The sequence below is a fragment of the Schistocerca gregaria genome, chromosome X, assembly GCF_023897955.1.
Source record: "Schistocerca gregaria isolate iqSchGreg1 chromosome X, iqSchGreg1.2, whole genome shotgun sequence".
NCBI lineage: Eukaryota > Metazoa > Arthropoda > Insecta > Orthoptera > Acrididae > Schistocerca > Schistocerca gregaria.
The window spans coordinates 328747229-328773115 of record NC_064931.1 but is presented as its reverse complement, the minus strand read 5'-3'; the positions used below and the strand labels follow the sequence as shown (position 1 = coordinate 328773115).

At 40.5% G+C, this 25887-nt stretch overlaps 1 protein-coding gene across 7 annotated transcripts in view; it reads right to left on the bottom strand.

Annotated features, from left to right (window-relative positions):
• LOC126298824 (solute carrier family 41 member 2-like) overlaps positions 1–25887 on the bottom strand; it is an 874873-nt gene that overhangs the window by 455213 nt on the left and 393773 nt on the right. For 4 of the 7 annotated variants that reach the window (XM_049990298.1, XM_049990291.1, XM_049990293.1 and 1 more), the window contains exon 2: positions 13256–13290. The exons of the other annotated variants lie outside the window; for them this stretch is intronic. The gene's annotated coding sequence lies outside the window, so the exon portion shown is untranslated. The remainder of the gene's footprint in view (positions 1–13255; positions 13291–25887) is intronic. 7 annotated transcript variants of the gene reach the window in all.

Here is a 25887-nt window from a genome sequence, read left to right as displayed (position 1 = left end):
GCGTAGCAGTACCGTAGCGAAGACCGCTGTCTCGCTTGCTCGCATTTGGGCCTCAGTGACGCGGCCGCGCCATTAACTCGCGCTTGTGATGCGGGCCTCATCTCTATGTAGCGCACGCCACAGGTCGCGGGAGCGCATGCCAACTTCTGAAAACTTGCACGCCAACGCCACACCTACTACTTAGAGCGACAGTGGAGCGAATGTACTTAGTTCGCTGTTTTTAAATATAACCTGCACGCTAGCAGGTGCCCCAGGACGAATTTTGCGAGTCTTATTTATATAATTATTTCGTTAATTGGCCAAAATAGGTCATGGTGGATTTACAGCCATTACGACAGTTGTTCTCTTTTAACGTTTTTCTTTTCCTTTCAAGTCAGATGTTTGTCATCAATTCACTATATCTGGCACGGCGTTCATGCTACCATTTGCTACCAACAGTCCGTGCCTCGACCCCGAAAGTCACGAGTATCACTATAGCTCTGCTGAAGAGTTTCAGTTTTGTATGTCTTCTGGTTGTACGCCTGTATTCATTACATCTTTTTTCAAGTTCATCAGGTTATTCTTGTTTTCGGTTTAGAGGCAATCATAAGGGACGTACGTTTCGTGTATTTGGTGCTGTTCATTCTTCGTTTGTGGCCACGAACCGAATTCCGTTCGCCACTGTGTCAGTACTTTTTAAATTATAGAGTATATTTTTCTTTTCGAGTCTTTATGAAAAGACACACACAGACACACACACACACACACACACACACACACACACACACACATTATATATATATATATTATTAATTTTTCCATATCTGGTGTTTAACCTGGTTTTACTGTATTTCATATTTCATCTGATGGCAGTTTTCTCAAAAGATATTTGCAAAACAGAGTTTTCTGCTTCTTCGTTAGTACATTATCATTATTATTATTATTATTATTATTATTATTATTATTATTATTATTATTACGATCCACAGTACATGAAGACGTATTTTATAAACGATTCCCTATTTCTGTTACAAGATATAAGCACTGTAAGACACGAACAGAGGCTGGTTTGCAGACAGAATTCTACTAATGAGATGGACTAACGCAGATGCCTGCAGATAGGGCATAAGTGAAGTGCTACGGTAAAAGCTGAACGGTATAAGCTAATAGATGTGCCATTGAGTACAGAATCATGGGAACTTTGATCAGTAGTTGTGAGAAAACCAGCGGAAATCAGTATCAGGAAGCCGTTCGGAGGACTGTCCCAGATCCTGCCGGTAACAAGATAACTAGCTGTTGTCGCACAAGTTGTCTTCACTTGCAGAGAAGAATGCCATTCATCACCACCTTAAGTACTCTGGTAACTGGTTTAGGATGTTTAATTCAGAATTAAAATTAATAAAATACAACCTCTAGCATCTTCCTAGAGGAGAGTCATGCTAACAGTCTGTACTCAGATAATGTTTGTTCCTTGGACGACGAAATCATTAGGGACGGAATACAATCTGTGTTATAATAAATTTTCGAAGGAAATCCGCCATGTCCTTTTCAAAGCAACAGTCACAGTATTTAGGAATTAGGGAACCCGAGAAAAACTTAAGACTGGATCGTTGGCCGGAATTTGAAGGCCACTCCTCCCGAATGTCCTGACCACTGCGGAAGTCATCCTGTTTCACGTTATAGCTACAGATGAATATTTCTCACCGAACACTGCACGCAAACTCTCAATACGAAGCTCATAAGAAAAACGTGAGGCACGGATTTTTGAAAATGTTATTTTATTTAAAGAAGTGACTGTATGTACATTTCTAACATTATAAGTAAACTAACGACACATTCCGGCGAGAAATTAGTAACTATTTTTTGTGTCTATAAATGACACCAGCATATGTACCTATTCCATAGGTCATTTTACAGAGGCTGCAGCTGGGTACTTTGCGTCACTGCTAATCATTCCTCTTTTAGTCCAAGGTAGGACGAGCGAAAAATTACTTCTTTGCCTGTGTACGAGCGGTTCTTATTTGGGCATTACTTGAGGTATAAATTTGATGCAATAGAATCGTCCTAAAGCCTGTCGGAAGTTCTCTAAACTTCCTCGATCGTGTTTCGCGGAAAGATCTTTTTACCTCTTAGAGTCCCATCTAAGCCAAATGAGAATATCCGTAACATTATCGTACTGGGAGAATCGAGATATAATGAATCTAGCAGCACGTCTCTGAAATGCTTCGATTTCATCCTTATTCCGATCTGGCAGTAATTACAAACATACGAACAGTACTCAAAAATAGGTAGCCCGAGCCTTCTGTACGGCACCTCTTTTATAGGTACATTAAACTTCCCAGACCTCTTCCAACAACCCGTAGTCGACCATTCGACTTCCTTAGGACTTGCCCTGTGTGTTCGTTCCATTTCATATCTATTTCACAACGTTACGTCTAGATATTTAATCGGAGTGACAGACTAAAGCAGTACTTCAGTAATATAGTATTCGAACATAATAAAGTCTTTCTCCTACCAGTGTGCATTAATTTACGTTCTAGCGTTTTTAAAGCCAGCTGTCACATTCTGTCTTAAGTTCCCTGCATCACCCTACAGTCTGGGAAGAGAGTAATTTTATCGAACAGAAATGCACTTCAATGAATGTGTCCATACACACTAGTGCCACTTCCAGGAATGTTTTCAATAAAAACATTAGCACGTTAGGAGTAGGAGCAGTTTGATGAGAAATACTTTAAAATCAGTATCCTCAGTAGTGGTTTCATTTCATTTCGTCTGGCAACCATTATTCTGTTGTTTCATAAAAGTTGGCTTTGTTGAAGGCTACGTAGGTTGCACCTCGTGTTTACAACGAAATTAAGATAGTCTCAGATTATACACTCCTGGAAATGGAAAAAAGAACACATTGCCACCGGTGTGTCAGACCCACCATACTTGCTCCGGACACTGCGAGAGGGCTGTACAAGCAATGATCACACGCACGGCACAGCGGACACACCAAGAACCGCGGTGTTGGCCGTCGAATGGCGCTAGCTGCGCAACATTTGTGCACCGCCGCCGTCAGTGTCAGCCAGTTTGCCGTGGCATACGGAGCTCCATCGCAGTCTTTAACACTGGTAGCATGCCGTGACAGCGTGGACGTGAACCGTATGTGCAGTTGACGGACCTTGAGCGAGGGCGTATAGTGGGCATGCGGGAGGCCGGGTGGACGTACCGCCGAATTGCTTAACACGTGGCTCGTGAGGTCTCCACAGTACATCGATGTTGGCGCCAGTGGTCGGCGGAAGGTGCACGTGCCCGTAGACCTGGCACCGGACCGCAGCGACTCACGGATGCACGCCAAGACCGTAGGATCCTACGCAGTGCCGTAGGGGACCGCACCGCCACTTCCCAGCAAATTAGGGACACTGTTGCTCCTGGGGTATCGGCAAGGACCATTCGCAACCGTCTCCATGAAGCTGGGCTACGGTCCCGCACACCGTTAGGCCGTCTTCCGCTCACGCCCCAACATCGTGCAGCCCGCCTCCAGTGGTGTCGCGACAGGCGTGAATGGAGGGACGAATGGAGACGTGTCGTCTTCAGCGATGAGAGTCGCTTCTGCCTTGGTGCCAATGATGGTCGTATGCGTGTTTGGCGCCGTGCAGGTGAGCGCCACAATCAGGACTGCATACGACCGAGGCACACAGGGCCAACACCCGGCATCGTGGTGTGGGGAGCGATCTCCTACACTGGCCGTACACCTCTGGTGATCGTCGAGGGGACACTGAATAGTGCACGGTACATCTAAACCGTCATCGAACCCATCGTTCTACCATTCCTAGACCGGCAAGGGAACTTGCTGTTCCAACAGGACAATGCACGTCCGCATGTATCCCGTGCCACCCAACGTGCTCTAGAAGGTATAAGTCAACTACGCTGGCCAGCAAGATCTCCGGATCTGTCCCCCATTGAGCATGTTTGGGACTGGATGAAGCGTCGTCTCACGTGGTCTGCACGTCCAGCACGAACGCTGGTCCAAATGAGGCGCCAGGTGGAAATGGCATGGCAAGCCGTTCCACAGGACTACATCCAGCATCTCTACGATCGTCTCCATGGGAGAATAGCAGCCTGCATTGCTGCGAAAGGTGGATATACACTGTACTAGTGCCGACATTGTGCATGCTGTGTTGCCTGTGTCTATGTGCCTGTGGTTCTGCCAGTGTGATCATGTGATGTATCTGACCCCAGGAATGTGTCAAAGTTTCCCCTTCTGGGACAATGAATTCACGGTGTTCTTATTTCAATTTCCAGGAGTGTATATACGAGATTAGTCACTGGCGTGCATTGACTGGAGTGCTGCTTACAAATTTTTTCCTTTATTGTAACAGGCACATTATTCGAAACTTCTTACTGAGGGGCTATTATTAAACAGCAGTTACCCGGCGTTTTGTTCCAAACTATGCACGAACTTGTGCAACTCTTCGTCCTCTGGTCGTTTTACGAACCGTCAACGTTACGGAGGCAAAACTGGCGAACAGCCTGACACTTTCATCAGTAAATCGGTCAAAATGTGCTCTTCTGGTATTGTCTTCTTACTTTTAATCTTTCGTAATTCCTTATCTAGTGGATAAACGGCTATGATGGTCGTAGTAGTACGCGTCTGAAAGAGGAAATTCCTGATACCACTGGTTTAGTTTATTTTACATCAGCCAGAGCCCTGAAGAAAGGAGACAGGGAGAAAATGGGTGTGTCCTTCACCACCGACCACCCCGGCATTCGCCTTCACCGACTTAGGACAGTCGTAGTGTTCTTAAATCTAGATGGCGGGACGGATATTTGAACTGCAATTCTCCCAAGCATGAGTCTAGTGCAGAGCTCTTCAAATTGCGGCCCGAATTAAGAATTCGTGGTGCCCTCGGTTCTCAGCCTTGTTTTGTAACTATATGCGTACAACTGTTACCCGAATCTGAAAACATGAGGTAACTTCATAGAGTTTCTGAAGGGTGTAGTTTTACTGCTCAGTAACACACAAAGATACTAACAAAGACTGTAGTATATTAAGATGTGTTTTTTTTTAATTCACATTGGTGAATTGTGTCATGAGGTAATTAAAGTTCGCCGCTTATCTCAGGAGCAGAGTGGTCTATAGTGATACCACTGCTGCATTAGAAGATGCGAGAGGGTGAATATTTTACTGCCTCCCTTCCGGAACAGAACTTACGCGTGTGCGCGACTCGTGTCGATCAGCTTCAAACGAATGCAATGTGGATACGCGAATGAGCATTAGAGAGACGGTCATCTTCCACTGTGGTACATACAGGGTGTTTCAAAAATGACCGGTATATTTGAAACGGCAATAAAAACTAAACGAGCAGCGATAGAAATACACCGTTTGTTGCAATATGCTTGGGACAACAGTACATTTTCAGGCGGACAAACTTTCGAAATTACAGTAGCTACAATTTTCAACAACAGATGGTGCTCCAAGTGATGTGAAAGATATAGAAGACAACGCAGTCTGTGGGTGCGCCATTCTGTACGTCGTCTTTCTGCTGTAAGCGTGTGCTGTTCGCAACGTGCAAGTGTGCTGTGGACAACATGGTTTATTCCTTAGAACAAAGGATTTTTCTGGTGTTGGAATTCCACCGCCTAGAACACAGTGTTGTTGCAACAAGACGAAGTTTTCAACGGAGGTTTAATGTAACCAAAGGACCGAAAAGCGACACAATAAAGGATATGTTTGAAAAATTTCAACGGACTGGGAACGTGACGGATGAACTTGCTGGAAAGGTAGGGCGACCGCGTACGGCAACCACAAAGGGCAACGCGCAGCTAGTGCAGCAGGTGATCCAACAGCGGCCTCGGGTTTCCGTTCGCCGTGTTGCAGCTGGGGTCCAAATGACGCCAACGTCAACGTATCGTCTCATGCGCCAGAGTTTACACCTCTATCCATACAAAATTCAAACGCGGCAACCCCTCAGCGCCGCTACCTTTGCTGCACGAGAGACATTCGCTAACGATATAGTGCACAGGATTGATGACGGCGATATGCATGTGGGCAGCATTTGGTTTACTGACGAAGCTTATTTTTACCTGGACGGCTTCATCAGTAAACAGAACTGGCGCATATGGGGAACCGAAAAGCCCCATGTTGCAGTCCCATCGTCCCTGTATCCTCAAAAAGTACTGGTCTGGGCCGCCATTTCTTCCAAAGGAATCATTGGCCCATTTTTCATATCCGAAACGATTACTGCATCACGCTATCTGGACATTCTTCGTGAATTTGTGGCGGTACAAACTGCCTTAGACGACACTGCGAACACCTCGTGGTTTATGCAAGATGGTGCCAGGCCACATCGCACGGCCGACGTCTTTAATTTCCTGAATGAATATTTCGATGATCGTGTGATTGCTTTGGGCTATCCGAAACATACAGGAGGCGGCGTGGAATGGCCTCCCTATTCGCCAGACATGAACCCCTGTGACTTCTTTCTGTGGGGACACTTGAAAGACCAGGTGTACCGCCAGAGTCCAGAAACAATTGAACAGCTGAAGCAGTACATCTCATCTGCATCGGGTAATTTCATTCAGAGACTACACCATATTATTGCTACGCATGGTGGATATGTGGAAAATATCGTACTATAGAGTTTCCCAGACCGCAGCGCCATCTGTTGTTGACAAATGTAACTACTGTAATTTCGGAAGTTTGTCTGCCTGAAAATGTACTGTTGCACCAAACATATTGCAACAAACGATGTATTTCTATCGCTGCTCGTTTAGTTTGTATTGCCGTTTCAAATATACCGGTCATTTTTGAAACACCCTGTATTTGTGACAATGAATAGGAAATTAAATTAAAGCTTTTGTAATACAATGCAATGAGTAGAAGGAAGAAAATAACATTCGAAATCTTTAGTAAATATTTGTGATCTATTCTCATACTACGTAATGCATTTAAATGTAAGGACAGTTAGTTTTATTAATCACTTAATCATCTGGTCACATAGACAACACAACACTTCGCCAGGCAGTTATAGTCTCACAACTGTTGGGCCGCGGAGGGTGGCAGCAATCTGAAACACAGCAGTCGACACGAAGTGTTCCGAATGGTGCCGACTTTTAACGATTTTTACTTCGGGGCTGGCATCAAACTTACTGCATCCTTACTATAGCTACTCTATTTGGAGTTCATAACGTACTAATTTATGTAGGTTTGAGAGGTGGCCCCCTCTCATATTTGTATCTTACTCTGAGTAATTCGATTTTCCTCTCTAATTGCATGCGGTGAAAAGTTGCTATTCCTTCACACGCGGACTTCCCACTCAGCGCCTCTCGTCACCCGGGTGGTCCGGTGACAGGCGGGCTCTGCTGATCTTGAAAGGGTTAAGCCGACGGGTGCGAGGGAGTCAATTGGATGCTTTCCAGACGCCGACATTGTCATAAGAGTGGGGAGGGGGGGGGGGGACACGCCCACAGGGGTCTGACGGAGCAGCTGGGATAGAGATTCCATTACTTCGCAGAAACTTAGTGAAAACACTTTCTGGCGGGCTACCAGCGAGGCGTGGGAATGACTTGTGTTCCCAGGCAGTCTTGGCGAGCAGATTCGCGTTTTCTGCAAAATCATAACTGTCATTGGCTTGCTCATGGAATAGTTCTGTGACGCAGCAAAATCGGCGCAGAAATTGGCGCCAAGTATCTCCATTGGTGGAATAGTAGTGCGTCGGCAATAGAGTGGAATTTTCCGCCGGTTTTCGAGTTGCTGATTGGAACGTTTAACCATGGCCACTGTCGTGGGGGCGGGGGGGGGGGGGGCGGGAATGTTCTGTGTTGGGCTTGTACGGGTGCTCTGGAGAGGGGCGGCTCTCGCCTTTCGGTCTGGGTAGGTTATAAGACTGAGCTCTCGCTGGTCTGGACAGCCTGCCTTCCGTTGGTTGTCTAATATACTTTCATTTAATTGTAACTGTTTGACGAAGTTGCTGATGTTTCGACTTCAACGTAACTTTCCGAGTGCAGTTGGCAATTGAGCATTCTGCGTACAAGCGGCCTATGTTGTCCGTCTTGAACAGTTTTGTCTAAAGTTGACTGTATTGGAGTTACTGTGTGACTTCACTTGTTAAAATCAATCACTGTACCGTCAGTGATTGTGTGGCGAGCCTTCTTCGTCTCCCTCAAAGGCGCACTTGTATTGATAGGAAGTCTTTTGTCTGGAACAACCAGACCAGGATAACTTGTTTCGGGCTATACTCGCGACATTATCATCAACACGACGGGACGTCGAAGCAACCAGCCATCGCCTCTGGTACACCAGATCGTGTCCTTGCAGTTAAGAAGACAGCTTGGTAATGTATGTCCGCAGCACCGGCAGATTGGGGAATTTTGCTCTGTGATAATCAGAGCTCAGTAGAGCGCGCCTGGTTCTGTCTTTTCTTGTGTGGTTCTGTCTTGGATGTTCATTGTCTGAGTTCTCACTACTGTAGAAGCAATTAATGTTGGGTTGGCTGGGCGTATCTATTAAGATTTTAGTTGCAGAGAATTGGCTCCACATACCATTTGGTCATAAACGTCACAAGCTAGTTTATGGACAACTTCACCTTCACAGCAATTATTACAGCCGCCAAACTCTTCTCTACTCCACTTGCAGGGTGGATTACACTTAGTTCGCGTATCTTCTTAATCCATGTGCAACAGCAAAAGTCGGAGTTATAAAAGGGGGGGGGGGCTTAGAGCATCATTTCCATATGAAGATTCTAGACGAATTTAGTCTTAAATACACTGCTAGCCCCGGCACCTCGCAGGCTACCAATTAATAATAAGATCGACACACATTGGGCCCGAGGTGACGCCACACTGTATCAGTATTGGCTATTGAGCGAAAACTTTCGACGACCATTGGTCTAGAGTCTTACAATTGCGCCACCTCGCTCGCTGCTAGAGCCTTGAAGGTTACTTTCGTGCGGTGGTCATTCCCTTATATGCGACAGTGTACAGCAATTTAAGCGGAATATTTGAAAAAGTCTAGTTGTCTTAACTTTCGGCAATTAATCAGAATACTTTGCAACATCTCTAATCAAATATATAACTTTCTTCTCTATATTCACTTCACCCATTGAAAAAAAAATTGACCAACCAGGATTTTTCGCGTTTCATGCAGGACATCTACGTATTCAGTCTGGCGGAAGGAGGAAACAGGAACGAGTATTGCAGAACCTGGACTCAGACTATGTCAAGTGGGAAATCCAACTTGAATATGACACCTTCTATACGTTACGCAACCTGTGATCCCCCTTTCCGTTAATTTACGGTTACTTAGAAGACGACGGTTTATTTGTACCCCATTGACAACCTGCATTGTTCTTGCTGACAAGGGGATCGTGTCTACTTATCGCCAATTTTGTCCAAATTTATGGCATATCCATGGCTTGCGCAGAAAAGAAAGTGACAGAAGTGAGATCTTTAGATGGCTAAGCGTTTAGAGAAAATAGCGTTTATGACGTAGGTCAAGGGAGATATCGGGCATTTGTGTTAGCGTAGATTCCAAGCAGAGGCTGGCGCAGCGGAGGGAGTACAGAACGGTAATCCAAGGGTCGTAGGGTCCAGTCTATGTTGAAACGACTTTTTTTAATTTTACGTTACTTACACTGAAAATGAACCTAAATAATTTTCAGTATACTATATTTATTAAAATTCTCATAAAAGAAAAGAAAATAAATGACAGAGGAAAATGTGATAGGAAATAAATTTCCAGGAAGTGATTACAGGGCGTACAAGGGAACTTCGTATACGAAATTATACACTTTTATTATTTTGCAGTTGATTTACGCGTGCTGTAGTGATATTCATCGTAGAAAAAAGGGAATCGGTAATTTTCTCGACATATTGCAGGTCGCATTTTTACAATTACATTTTTGTTTTAAAGTTTCTATAGAAAAAACGAACTTGGTTTATATTCATAAAATGTTCGCTCTCATTGCGCAATTTGCAGTTATCCATACGTGACGTATTATTTCGCCAACTATTGGCGAGGATAGCTGGTAATGTACAATGGAATGTATTTTGATGCATTCTTGAGAAACGAACCGCGAACAGCTGTTGTATAATCCGTTAATAGTACTACGGGTTTTAAAAAGCTAGAGTTGCATCTTCAGGTACATCTACATAAAGAATAGCACACAAGAGATTTAGAAATTGTAAAAGAAATTAGAAATGGTAAGACTCTCGGGAGAGGAAAATACGTTATATACGATGCATAGCCTACAAAAGCAAATTTAAGTAATAGTCAAGTTACTTATTTTCAGACCATTTACATGAAAAACTTGAGCGCGTTGGACGTCCCATCATTCGCTGTCAGGTTACATATTCTAATTTTTTTGTAATTTTTAAAGTCCTCATGTTCTATTGTTCTTCATTTAGATGTTTCTGATGATGCAATTCTAACGTTGTGCAATCGGTAGCACTATTAAAGGCGCATATAACAGCTTTTTGCTTTTTATTTTTCAAGAATATGTATCTTTAGCTGCAGATGCCAAGATTCCTAGATTTTGTCGAAGTTTTGACATTTCCGTGTTTTATTGTGTACACATTCTCCCGTTTTTGAATCTTAGGTACAAATAAGCCAATGCTATCCTTAGACTGTTGGCATTAATTTTCCAGGAAGGGTTATAACGTATTGCACTGTATACGAGTGGAGTATTTTGATCATGTTTGCCATTTAAGTAGTGTAAAAATTAAGAATAAAAATATAAATTACCGTTCTGTATCCTTCCGTCACTCCAACCTCAGCCTGGAAACTACGCAAGCCTATCATTTCCAAAAGCTTGGCCATTTAAATTTCCCACTTCTGTCACTTCCATTTCTGGCCAGGCCCTGCCTGTATCATAAATATGGGCGAAATCGGTGATGAGGAGCGAGCATGGACTTGTGTCATCTTGTAGAAGTATTTGCGCGCATTGACTATCGTATAGACCAGTGGTCTGCAGTCGGCACACTACAGCCTAGGAAACCATTTCCTACGGCCCGCAGAACGATCATTGTTTTGATCACGCTAAACAGTCAATTGTTGTGTTTTTCGTACAAGTAAGCACACTTCAAAGCATCCCTCCATACGTAATAGTAGCACTGTTCTACTATATATAAGTACTGTCTTTACCTCCGTTCAAGGATCATCATCATCATCCTCCGACGACCACAATCATCTGTCATTATCGTACGTGGCTAAATTCTGTCACCCGTAAAGTATAATTTCAAAAATTCTGAAAATATGTCCTGCTTCAGTTATTTTCCAGATGGACTTTTGATCTACCATTGGCTCATATGGAACCGAGGTATTACTATCCAGCCTAATCTAAATTGTGAACTGTTTCATGATCGACACTTAGTTCTTTATAGATATCAGAGCTTCTAATTTTCCAGTTTTGATTTACCTGTCTCGTGATTACACTGATTTTTCCAATGATTTGTTGCCGGCCGCTGTGGTCGAGCGGTTCTAGGCGCTTCAGTCCGGAACCGCGCTGCTGCTACTGTAGCAGGTTCGAATCCTGCCTCGGGCATGGATGTGTGTGACGTCCTTAGGTTAGTTATGTTTAAGTAGTTTTAAGTCTAGGGAACTGATAACCTCAGATGTTAAGTCCAGTTGTGCTTAGAGCCATTTGAACCAATGATTTGTTGAGAAGATTAAGGTGCTTTGACATCAAGATTTCTTGCATGTTTCGCTCGTATTCAAGATACATAATCCTTTCTTGGCTACAGCGTGCTGAGGTAATCCCAGATCGGAATACAGTCACAAAGACGTCTACAGCTTGATATGGATAAACTATTTCTCCAATTCTTTATGCTGCATTCCCTTTTCTTCATAAATTGCATTAATAATTTTTTCTATATTTAAATTATACTTTCTGTTTGGCTATAAAAGCCAAAATATTGGTTTATTACTAGTTGTTCGAAAACTGACGTGTTGAGCCAGGGCTGTGTACAAACTACAAATTGATTCTGGCAAAGAAGAACCAGCAACCAGCCACTGTTAATAATGTTATTTATTCACACAAATTGAGCCGTTACCGATTTTGAGATGACTGATTACCTTCAGACGGTTGCTCACGTTTAGATTACATTTGTTATTATTTACATTTGTTGTTATTTACATTAGATGTCGACAGTTTTGTTCAAATGGTTCAAATGGCTCTGAGCACTATGGGACTTAACTTCTGAGGTCATTAGTCCCCTAGAACTTAGAACTACTTAAACCTAACTGACCTAAGGACGTCACACACATCCATGCCCGTGGCAGGATTCGAACCTGCGACCGTATGGTCGCACGGTTCTAGACTGTAGCGCCTAGAACCGCTCGGCCACCATGGCCTGCGACAGTTTTGTTCCCCTAGTGTGAATGTTCAGTGGGGTGGTGGTACCCTACAGAAAAAAAAGTGAGAAACTGTTTATTTGACTGTACCTAATAACGATTGCTTATGAATATGAAACTGCTTTCTGTATTTTTTACTATTTCGCGAACACAACCAGTCTATAGCGCAGCATAATTTCGCGGGAATTTCGACATACATAGCCTAACAGTAAACAGTCTTACTTTACAAATTTGTTTACATTGTTTTCATTCGTTGTTAGACATAGTTAACCTTAAATGCACCGTTTCTCACATGGTTTTTTCATGGAAGGTACCACCATCCCAAGAAATTTCGCCACAGGGGGAAAAATAGGTGATAACTGGTGTAAACAACAACAAATGTAATCTAAACGTGAACAGCCGCCTGAAGATAAACCTATCGGTTCGAAACTGGTAACTGCGCTATTTGTGTAAATAAATAACATTGTTAACAGTCTCTGTTTGCTATTTTCGTCTTTGCAAGAATCGGCTAGCTTACATATATTGTTTATATTGTTTCTGTGTTTCTTCTTATACAAAACTGTGTTTAATAACAACATTCAGTATGTTTCCTTGGCCAAATTACCATACGTGTTTCATCATAAGCTAAGTTCTAGCGATGGTGCAAGCAAAAAAAAAGTAGTTGGATTTCATTCTTTATTCAGCGCCTTTAATATATCAAGTAGGAGATCTGTGTGGCCCACAAGAAATTCAGTTCTTGACAGTGCGGCTCGGGGGTAGCAAAAGGTTGCTGCCCCTCCTCAGCACAATTAGCCACCGCTTTCCACCAGATAATCAACGTATTCTTCACGGTGATGGATGTTAATGTAGACTTCAAACACGGTAAAGATGTCGAAACCTTATTTCCCCAGAAGAGGTGATTCTAAGGACAGAAATGTCTCAGAAAATCAATTTATCAATTACCTTTTCTCCGCTGCAGCACCGCCAATGTTTTCGTGCTGAAACAAATACGAACAATTTTGATAGATGAAATTATCTTAGGAACGTGTTGCTAAAGTACTTTATGATACACAGTTTTCAACTCATTTCTAACGAAATAATTAGTAATACATACAACCATGTTTACTAGTATTATAAAAACAACTGCTGACTTGCTGGCTGGCTGACATTTCAGGTATGAAACCTACTTACATACTACTGAGAGATTACATCCCTTCCTTCAGTTTTAGTTGAGTGGCAGTGCTTAGAATCTCATTGTGAGACCGATTTCGTGACGGACGACACGGACTAGAAAGGCTCCAAAACTTCCAATGTTGGTAATTTAGCGAATCTAAAACACCCAGTCCAGACTATGGTTCCATCATAAAATTTTACTTTAAGTCAGTTGCGTAGAAAAATATTTACATTGTGCAAAAATTATTGATAAAAAGCTCTTTCTCGCAACTGATATGTTTTCACAAGATAACTTTTCTTTGGAGAAATACTACATGTGTGAATATTCCATTAAAGACCAGAGAAAAAGATTTACTGTTCTGAGTCGGTGGTTCAAAATTTACGAAACTAATGTCTGCTCTTTACGTTTTTACATGTGAAGGATAGGCTATCTATTCTTGCGAATATTAAGTAAATATAATTAAAGCAATTGTTGGCGCTTTAGGAATTCAGTAGGTAATCATGTGAAAAGAATGGGTAGGGAAGACTTTTGATGAAGTGTATTTTAACAACAGCGCCGTAAGATATCGAAAGCTTGGAATTTTGTTCAAATATGGCACAAAGAAGTTTCAGCAGAAGTCCCCTCCGCGAAATAATTCGTAGCCAAAAAATATTTAACTTCTTGTAAGGAGAACGTCCACTACGGTAGCGGGCTTTCAGAGCTTACTTGAAAATACAAGTAACTGATGTTTATTAACATTCACAGAACCTGATAAACTTTAGGTTAGTGAACAACTTTTATTGTAATTGTAAATGGCGCTCCTCCATGTCTGAGGATGTTTATTACTTTGTTTGCAATGTTATCTGATACTTTGTTGTTTACAGTTTTTACCACAGTGTTATTTATTCTACCGCTTGGCGAATCATTAGTTGTCGTTGCTGCGGCTAAATCAGACGGAAATATAGTATAATGTACGAATGACCTTCTCATTCCTTGCTGGTACTTCTCTGTGCTTGTGTGCATCCTTACACATGCTTCATCCGACTCTAATGACTTTGTCGCCGGGGCGTTAAATTGTAATCTTCCTTCGTTTGACACATACCTCACGAACAAATGTTGTGTATGACATTCAACGTTGCCTTCAACATACACAATTCAACTCAAAATAAAATACTAATTCGTTGACGTAAATATTCGCTTTATGAATCCACTGCAATTCATATTCTTCACACCCAGCATCCAACCTCGGCAGAACATCGTAAGCTTTAGGAAATACTTATGCTAGTTAGAAAGTTAAGCGTACTGACCCACTTTTTCTTCAGAAACTTCGTCGCTATAGCATATACTCCGTTAGTTCATATATTACGTCGCTTGCGTTTGATCAGCAGTGTTTCGTTAACCTTATTCAGAATTTTCTCTTCTTAATTTCATGTCAATACATCCTTAAAACTAGGTACGATGAGGACGGGTCATAGCAGGGTTCTTGCTTAGTACTGTAGCTTAAAATACATTTCACGCTTAAGTAAAGCTGTCTGCGACCGGTAGGTTAGTTTCAAATTGCAGTGCTTTTGTAGATAGGTCTATATTACTTTTTGAGGAGGCATTCTGTCACCTTCCTCGACTTGGCTTAACCCAAACATTTATACAGGGACCTACAGTTTAAGATGGACTTCCCATCGCGAAGTAAGTTAGCCCTTCGGAGTGAAAATCATTGCCAGAGGAGATATAAGTTGTAAGTGGGGAAAAAAAAATCCGCAGCTCGATCGACTTTCGAATTATTAATTCGACGCTTCTCCAAAATGTTTTTAAATGAGAATTTTCTTCGTTCTCCTAAGTGTTGGGCATCTTAGTACGTTGACGGTCTCATCGAGAAGCTCTCTAGCTTAATTTGGTAGACCTCACAACCTTACGCCGCTGAAGTGGTAGTGCGGCATGGATTTTGGAGCCTTCTTTAAACTCATTCGTTGTAGATGTTTTCTCCAGTTGTTTTGGTTATTCTGGAGGTATGTAGTGTGCGATGGGTTCCATTCTAAGTTTCTCCATACATCTTCGTTACTTCTGTGATCTCATTTGATGTAACCAGCTGTTCATCTCAAGAGTTTCATTTCACAGGCTGTTACCTTATCGAATGTTTTGCCTTCGTTGTCCAGTCTTCGCTATCAGCTCAACACAGGTATTGCTAAGGTTTTATAAAGGCGTATACGAACGAATTCATTATACGAAGGAATTCATTATATTATTATTATTATTATTATTATTATTATTATTATTATTATTATCCCAATTTTAAAGTAGTATGTATATATTTATCAATAAGCAGTTATACGTGTCCAATGCACAAGCTTAGTGAGTTTCATTTAGTCATCTATTACCGACTATTTGAGTGTCCCTACTTTTATTCTTTTGTATTAAGTAGTATTTTTGCAATATACAAACTATCTTCTTTATATTGACCACCGCAAGTTTTTATGACTTAATACGAAATTTTACTATAGCAAGAATAATAAATAGTCAACTAAATTATTTAAATATAATGAAAGCTTAGAAAACAATTATCATGGAAAAATTGTTAAAATGTGGATAAAAGTGGGAGTTACTGCTAAAAAAAGGTATGAAAGACATTTTAAAAGTTTTATTAAAAAAGATAAGGATTATACTTGGTCCTTTTAAAAGTTATGCAGTCTCTTAGGCATTTAGTTATGGGAAAAGACTTTTGATAGCAAAACATTTCAGTGTGTTTTCAGATATTGACTAACGTTTTATTGGGGACTTAAATTTTATGAATTTAAATTACAGTTATAAAAGACTAAAAACGGTAGAGGTTTTTACTAAAACAATTATACAGAAGATGATTACAAAATATGCTAGATTTTTTTAAGCATTTTCAGTCACAAGTGTAAAAAGATAATTATATAAGCTGCACTCGAGTATTAAATTGTAGTTATGTTTTGCAGTCTTTATTGACTTGGGGAACTTCCCAAAAGTGCTTGTCATCATCTAGTATTTGATGAAATACTATTGTGAGGGTCCTGGTGCCGCAATGCGAGCTACCTGGCGGTAAATTAAAATACCGAACTACGGTTGTTCTCTTATCTACACAGCAACATATCATAGAGAAAGTTAAATCTAACACTTAGGCAACTACTTTGGCGTAGTACCAATTGGACAGCAGACACTTCTGCTCTCCATCCGACGAACGATTCATCTCAAAAATGTCACATGCTCACATGCCACTATATACTGCAAAGATTTTTGGATTTTAACTGAGACACTGGCGCGCAGTCCGCGCGCTGCCACCTGGGCTTGTTGCCCGATCAAATGCTGATGATGGGAACGTCTTCGACATTTGGGAATAGAACCGACTGCTTTCTGCAGAGTTGCGTCACACTAGCAGAGTTGCGACCAAGGCCACTTAAGTGGGTAACGTGCCGTTAGATGTTGGAGATGTCTTCTGTCTACCAGTTAATCTACAGTATGCGTAATTGTGGTCAGGGGAACGACGTCTGAGGTAGTTTACCTGGGGGGGAAAGGTGCTGAAATACCAGCGACGTAAACACTTACAATGTTCTTCACGATGCGACACAAAACAAGGCTACAATCAACTGCTAGTATGGACTGATGGCTTTAAGATTAAATTTCATATCTAAAGGTCCGTTGTTCGATCCTTGACTGGTCCTAAGCTCTTTTCCGTGTAAAGTGACGTTCACATTTGTCATTACCTTATATATATATATATATATATATATATATATATATATATATATATATATATATATATATATATATATATATATATATACCTACAACGTGGTTCTACTTTGAACTACAGGTTGAAGCGCATAATGTAATAGTCAACACTCACGATAGGAGTGAACATTTTTGTATTTTTATCTGGAAAATGATCATTATTTGCTGCTACTACTACTACTACTACTACTACTACTACTACTATAAATTTAAACGACTATTTGTGTTTATACTTATTTTAAAGATAATACACAAAACTGGTGAACGACTGTTATTCCAAGACCAATAAATATATGTACTGTGTTGTCACAGACTCCTATTCAAGAATTAGATCCATAAAAATGTGACGGACGATCAAATTACCTCGTGAGATTAAGAAACAATAGGAGAAGCACGAAAAATTACTAATGTCATGGCCTAGTATGCCGCGAGCCTCTATGGGAGAAGCTATATTATTCTTCGAACTGCAATTGTGAGCCAGTTACAACTCTGCCTGTGTGAGCAAACTGGGGGATGGGACAGGTGAACTGAATCTATAGTGTGAACCTGTACCTGGTACATAAGTAAACAGATTTTTTTAAAGACATGTATGCTCTTTCTTGTGCTGTGTTGTTGGAGGCACCGTTATATCTAGGTCTTTTTGTTTGTTCGTAAGTTAGGAAATATATTACAGAAATCTTATAAGACGAGATTTTTGAGAAAGGTGTGCTTGGTTCTTAATAGTCGTAAGTGAAGCAATCATTGCCGTGTACGTTATTTTGAGGTAACTTTTTTCAGGTCACCATTATTATGTTTTCTGAAGGCTAATTTTCTTTCACTTAAAGGCTGTACCTTCACGAAGTTCCTCTAAAGTGTATTGAAGTATCACACAATGCTTGAGAAACTGAAGTAGTTTATGAATAGCAGATCGTTTTTCAGATCACGTTCCTTGTTCTAGAGTTAAACAAATGTCAAATTTATAATCAACTAGTTGGGAACAGCGTGTGTCCTTGCGGACTGGCGACCGACTGTACTCTGTGCAGTCCAAAATCGTACAAGGAACTAGTATCGCAAATATCTCACTTCAATCGCAGTCTCTCTATTCTTGGGTTCTGTGATCGCAAAACATTGACCAATATACTAGACAAGACATTAACGGTCAATGTCTTCCGCAGAAAATGTGTTGCAACTGTTGACCCGTTGGAAAGCGAAGTCTCAATTAACAACGTGTGGTATCAAGTAAGCTGTGCTAGACAATGCGTAACAAGACTCGATTAATGTGTGTCAAAAAAGCAAAGGCCCTATTAATGACTAGAAGAGCTAGTCCTCAGACCACAGAAAGATACGGGCGTGACATCTCCAATAGGATAACACCCAATCAAGTACTTAAACCAGCCTTCGGCTTTGCTCAGCTAGTTATCTCCTTGCAGTAGTGGGGCTAATGTACACTTGCACACTGCAAACTGAGACCCGTTTCCTCCACCGTTCAGAGCATTTATGCATGGCTTTCTCAGGGAGCCTACGAAGGATCTACACCGTTTATACACTTCAGTATTTTTAAATGTCGCGATTACCCATGTGGATTTCGGGTGTTCGCTTTATTACTGATTTTCAGTATCACAACGGCGGATGCATGATATCATTGCCATCATGGTTCAAATTTGGAGGGATATTTCATGGAATTGTATGTGTTGTCTCCTACACAGTAACCTGTACAATCGTACAGTCCTGTGATAAATGACAGATGAAGCAAAACAGACAGCAAACAAGATATCTACAAAACAGCAGAAAACACGAAAAAGATGAAGAGCGCTCATAAAAAAAGCTACCGAAAAGAGAGCGCGCGGACACACACACACACACACACACACACACACACACACACACACACACACACGTATGACGTACCCAAGAATAATGAATCTCAGTAATATAACTGAGTAAAGCAGGAAAAAATTGTTAGACAAAGGCCTTAAATATAACATTAACATCAACGAAGTAATAGATGTAAACATTAGAAACATATAATAAAAGCAAAACATATTGTAACACAATAGGGAAAACTAAAACAATGACGTAAGTGCAATACTGAGCAGAAAACTGATTCCAAAACAAAGTTTCAGCAAGAAGGAAAAAGCACAGAAATAAAAGAAAGAGTAACAAAGAAGCGCTATCAATTAAAGCAATAAAATTGGAGGAAAGAGAGGGGGCAATAGATGTAAAATTCAAAAAAGTAACACTTTAGTACTCGTGGATAAACCAGGGATACAGGACGACAAGAAAACACTTTTTACAAACACGTAATGTTGAAGAACTAAAATCTATCCAAGTACTGTATTCTAAATGGAACAAAGTACATTAAAAATCGGCAAAAACTTATAAAAACGTAAAAGAACTTAGTACAAAAGTACAACAAAATCCATCAAGATCAATGACCTGAATCCAGTCCAAAATGCATAAAGACAATATCCTCATAAACATAGTTGTCAGTTTGAAGAGTACGTCCACACACCACACTGCAGAGTTTGTATAGCAGTACAATAAGTGACAAGCTAGAGAGAAACAGAAATATAAAAAACTCCTTAGAATTAACTCAAAAAATTAAACACCACAGCTACTGAGGAATGACATTCTTTGGTGTGTGTGAGAGGTACATTTCAATCCCAGTTTGGGACACAGCACACAGGAAACCCATAAATTCCAAATGTCACCAGAGAACAACTGACGCAAATCGTGAAAGTAATCACAGAATTGAACTACTTTCAATTTAAAAATTCATTCTATTTATGAAGGAAGGGATCTTAAAGGCGAGCACACACTCGTATCGTAATGAATCACACTAAAGAAAAAAATTCGAAAAATAATAGAAACAAAAAAATACTGGCACCCATGTATAAACAATATCATACAGCTCATACATGAATCACTAGAACACGGTAACAGCTTACACGCACAGATAAATAGCTTACATCACAACATTAAATTCTCTATGGAAACGAAAACAGAAGAAATAAATAGTATTCTACATAGACCTCAGAGTCACAGAATCCAAAAACAGACTCAACTTCAGCATCCGCAGAAAAGAAACATCTACAGATTCAAGCCACCCAGTTTCTCCAATACTGGCGGCCTTTGGGCACATGGTATACAGACAATGCAGAATAGCTCAAGACACAGTAAACATCATCAACAAAGTAGTCTCAATGAATGCATACAACAGGAAAATAGCACAAACAGAAGATATCAGTCTAGATATACTAACACGTAACAGGTGCACACTCACAATGGAAAAAACATCCCATAGCACAAACAGAAAATGACACACCATAAAATAGTACAACCAAATCACGCCAAAAATTATCATCATTTTCAAAAACGTAGACTTAACCTATACCTCAATACACATAACGCAATACAAAAGAAATTAAAAACAGTGACTGAAGAGAAAAGTAAAAAACAGTCCAGGAGTATATGAATTACAGCAGAATAGTCATAACTCCAAATATATATAATTTTAATATCAGATACAAAGAACACACAGAGACATTGAAGAGTGAAGCTACACACTCCCTATATGCAGAATAGATAACAGAAGAAAATCGCTACCACGTTGGTGTGAAAACAGACACACCAATCTGGTGTCATAAACAAACAGTAAAAGGCATGCACATACTTCAGAAAGTGTGTTTCATACGAATGAGCACAAAGAAATATTGAAATACTCTCAACGATCGAAGACCCAATAGCAGAAAGACAATACTCAATGTATGTCACATACTGACTCACTGCAAAGTCAGGTACAGTGGACCAAGGCTATGCCCCGTGAGATGCCTACAGTCAATTGTAAACTTACACCATGTCCACCTAGTGCCTAAACAGGAGCCAGTGGGTATACCAAAAGAATGAGACACAAAAGTAAGTGACAGATCAGAGTTCCATAATCGTAAATACTAAGACAACTTAAATGTGCTCTCATGAAACGCCGGCTTATAACAAAATATGTGTAATTAAAATGGTCTTTTATATTACGAACCACTGATAATACATAATAGAAAGAGATGAAACACGTTTGGTCGAAAACGAAAATTCAGTTGCTAAGGACGGATAATATTTATTCTTATCTACATGATAAACATAATTAAAATTATGAGGATGTTTGTGTGTTTACAGGAACTAGAATTGCAGAACTCCATTTAATCGAAAGGCTCTCAGCAGCCACCTGCAGCTTACTGATATTGGTCGCAATAGAGTTCAAAGTGCGATCATCGCTTTCAACTGGATCCCATATAGGAGCGGGCTAAAATGGCCTCGTGGGCCTAAAATCACTTTCAAGTCCATGGGTTTTTCATCATACCACTGTGTGCAGGGGAGGATTCAAAGAAAGTGTCATAGGGGTCGTGACATTTTTACCTGAATGCGTTTATATTTTTGGGTATATCAGATTCCAAGTATATTAGATTATTTTTAGAAACGAAAGAAATATGAAAAGTTTAAAAATAGCAGGTAATTATGGAAAGTTACCAGCTATGTTCAACACAGGGCACTTTTCAGTTGCTCTTTTTCCCTATATGAATAGAGTTGTCTGCAGGGAGCAGTGCGCCCGTTTGCAGGTTGGCTGACAACAGAAGATCTGGCAGAACCTGAAAATCAAAGCAAATTGAGTACGGCAAGACAGAAGGGGAAGGAGAACTTATCAGGAAGACTGACTTTCCTGACAGTAGTCGGGAACGACTGAAACACGCAGCATTCCTCTCATTTACACAGCCACATCTTTCATACCACTGTTAATAATCGTATGGTAAGTGAAATACCGAGAACTGTGAGTACACACTTCAATTTCCGGATCCCCTTCCTGTCATAAATCCCCTCCATGCCCCGATCTCCCCTCCCCGGGTGGAATTTGTGTACTCCCGCCTGTCAGTGTCTGGTGTTATCCCGTTTTGAAGCGTTAGAACCTGTCCTAATGTTTGGAAATTGTGTAACTGAGACGGCGCGTAAGTGCTAACACGCGCGGCTATCCGGATGAGTCTAAATAAAAAAAATAATCATAATAATAATTACTCTAAACCCCGTCGAGGCCCGGGAAAAGAATAGGCCTCCGGTATGTTCTGCCAGTCGTAAAAGGCGACGAAGAGAACAAACTACTAATAGGGCTAACCCCACTTTTAGTGTGATTAGTTGGTTCAGGACAGAACTAATGAAGCCTCGGACAAGCGCTGTCACGGTCGGGGACGACGCTTGAACCCTATGCCCGTCCACAATGGTAACGACACTGCTAGCCACATGGAAAATGACTTAAATCCAAATAGAGGTGTTTTGCAGGATATGCTTCCTGCAACTACTCCTGAAGGAAAACAAAGACAGAGGAAGAAATGGTCAGATGAAGTTAACCGACACCTCATGTTCTGTTATTACGAAGCAACAAACTTAGGAACCAACACAACTGGATACAGAAGACAAGTATACACAACATTTATTACCACATACCCAGAATTAAAATTTTTTACAGAACGACGACTAGCTGATCAGATTCGTGTAATAATAAAAAATGACAGGATACCCCAGTCAGAATTAGAAAACATCAAAGAACAAGTACAGCAAATACTGGAACAAAACAATGTGCAATCAGAAAAAGAAGAAAAAGAAGAAAATGCAGTAATGGACTCAAACATCCCAGAGCAAACAAACAAAGAACAACACGCATCAATTAAACAATCAGAGGAAAACGAAAGGTTAAGACAGCCACCAGAACAAGCACAAATAGAACTCGAAGTAACACACATGTTAGAAATAGAAGAAAAATTTCAGCCGATATATATAGAATACAAAGACACAAATACAAACATTAGACCATTCTTGTATAGGTCACCACATAACCCACAAGTCGAAACAACAATAACAACTATCAACACAATCATACACAACAAAATAAATGAAAATTCAACTATGGAAGAGTTACAACCACTGGTTTATATAGGAGCACACACTACACTAAATATACAGACTAGGCAGAGATCAGAACAAACCAACACACAGAAGAAACCCACAAAACCAGCCTGGCAATGCAGGCTCCAGATCAGAAAAGAAAAACTGAGAAAAGACATCGGACAGCTAACACAATTTATAAGAAATGAAATATCAGAGAAAAAACGAGAAAGGTTAGGTAAAATCTCACAACAAGAAGCGATAGAGCAATTAGACGAAAAGAAGCAGAAATTACAAGCATTGGCCAAACGACTTACAAGATACAAAAAAAGTGAAAGTAGTAGGAAACAAAACCAAACATTCAACATAACCCAAAAGAAATTTTACCAGACAATAGATAACACACACATTAAAATAGACAATCCACCAAACATAACAGACATGGACAACTTCTGGAGCAACATATGGTCAAGCCCGGTACAACATAACAGGCATGCACGGTGGATACAGGCAGAAACAGACACATACAAGATGATACCACAAATGCCTGAAGTGATAATTTTGCAACATGAAGTCACCCGAGCAATTAATTCTACGCACAACTGGAAAGCCCCTAGAAAAGATAAAATAGCAAATTTCTGGCTAAAGAAGTTCACCTCAACACATTCACATCTAACTAAATTATTTAACAGTTAGATTGCAGACCCATACACATTCCCCGATACACTTACCCATGGAATAACTTATCTGAAACCTAAAGATCAAGCAGACACAGCAAACCCAGCAAAATATCGCCACATAACATGCCTACCAACAATATACAAAATATTAACTTCAGTCATTGCACAGAAATTAATGACACATACAACGCAGAACAAAATTATAAATGAAGAACAAAAAGGCTGTTGCAAAGGAGCACGAGGATGTAAAGAGCAGCTGATAATATATGCAGAGGTGACATATCAAGCTAAAACTAAACAAAGGTAGCTACTCTACGCATACATTGAGTACCAAAAACCTTTTGATAGTGTACCCCACTCGTGGTTACTACAAATATTGGAAATATATAAAGTAGATCCTAAATTGATACAGTTCCTAAATATAGTAACGAAAAATTGGAAAGCCACACTTAATATCCAAACAAATTCAAATAATATCACATCACAGCCAATACAGATTAAGTGTGGAATATACCAAGGAGACCCATTAAGTCCTTTCTGGTTCAGCCTTGCTCTGAACCCACTATCCAACATTATAAAAAATACAAATTATGGATACAATATTAGTGGAACATACCCACACAAAATCAGACATTTGCTATACATGGATCATCTAAAACTACTGGCAGCAACAAATCAACAACTCAACCAATAACTAAAGATAACAGAAGTATTCAGCAATGATATAAATATGGCTTTTGGAACAGGCAAATGGAAGAAAAATAGCACAGTCAAGGGAAAACACACTAAACAAGATGATTACATATTGGATATCCACATCGACTGCCTAGAAAGGATGGAAAAAACATATGCCTATAAATATCTAGGATACAGACAAAAAATAGGAATAGACTATACTAAAGAAGAGCTAAAAGAAAAATATAGACAAAGACTAACAAAAATACTGAACACAGAATTGAGTAGTGTAATGGACTAACACAGGCCTAGAAGCACTCAATACACTTACACGACCACAATGCCACAAGTACAGAATACATCACATACATTCAGCAACATAAAATTCACATTAAGCAGAAAGGAAGGAGGAAGGGGATTTATCGACATAAAAAACCTACATTATTGACAGGTAAACAATTTTCGTAAATTCTTTTTAGAACGAGCAGAAACTAGCAAAATACACAAAGCAAACACTCATATAAATACATCATATAACATCAACAGATACGAAGAAAGTAAATTGGAAAAAGAAAACACTACATGGCAAGCACCCGTATCATCTAACACAGCCAAACATCGATCAATACGCATCCAACACATGGCTAAGAAAAGGCAATATATACAGTGAGACAGAAGGATTTATGATTGCAATACAGGATCAAACAATAAACACCAGATATTACAGCAAGCATATTATTGAAGATCCCAATACCTCAACAGATAAATGCAGACTTTGCAAACAACAAATAGAAACAGTAGATCACATCACAAGCGGATGTACAATACTAGCAAATACAGAATATCCCGTAAGACACGACAATGTAGCAAAAATAATACATCAACACTGGTTGGTTGGGTGTGGGATTGAAGGGACCAGACTGCTAAGGTCATCGGTCCCTTGTTCCACGATAAAATCACACGAAATAAAAACTGTCAGTCATTAGAAACGGAGAACTGAGACAAGGGACGACACAATACAAGAAAGACAGACAAAGACCAGACAAACGGAACTAAAATCACACCGAGTGTGAAGGTGGTTGGCCGACCATGAAAATAAGGAAAAGCCAACCACCAAATGACATTAAAACCCACAGTTTAAAACCACAGGCCAAAGGCCCAAGTCAATACAGGAAATAAAAGGACAAACACTCAAATCATACGATAAAAACCCCCTGCCCGAATAAAACTCAACACGAGGTCCGCCATAGCAACGTCATCACATAAAAGGGCAGGGAGGGTATCAGGCAGCGCAAACGTCTGCCCAAGTCCTGTTAAAAGCGGGCAGTCCACCAAAATGTGGACCACCGTCAGAGCTGCTCCGCAGCGACATAGCGGTGGGTCCTCCCGGCGCAACAAATGGCCGTGCGTCAGCCACGTGTGGTCAACGCGCAGCC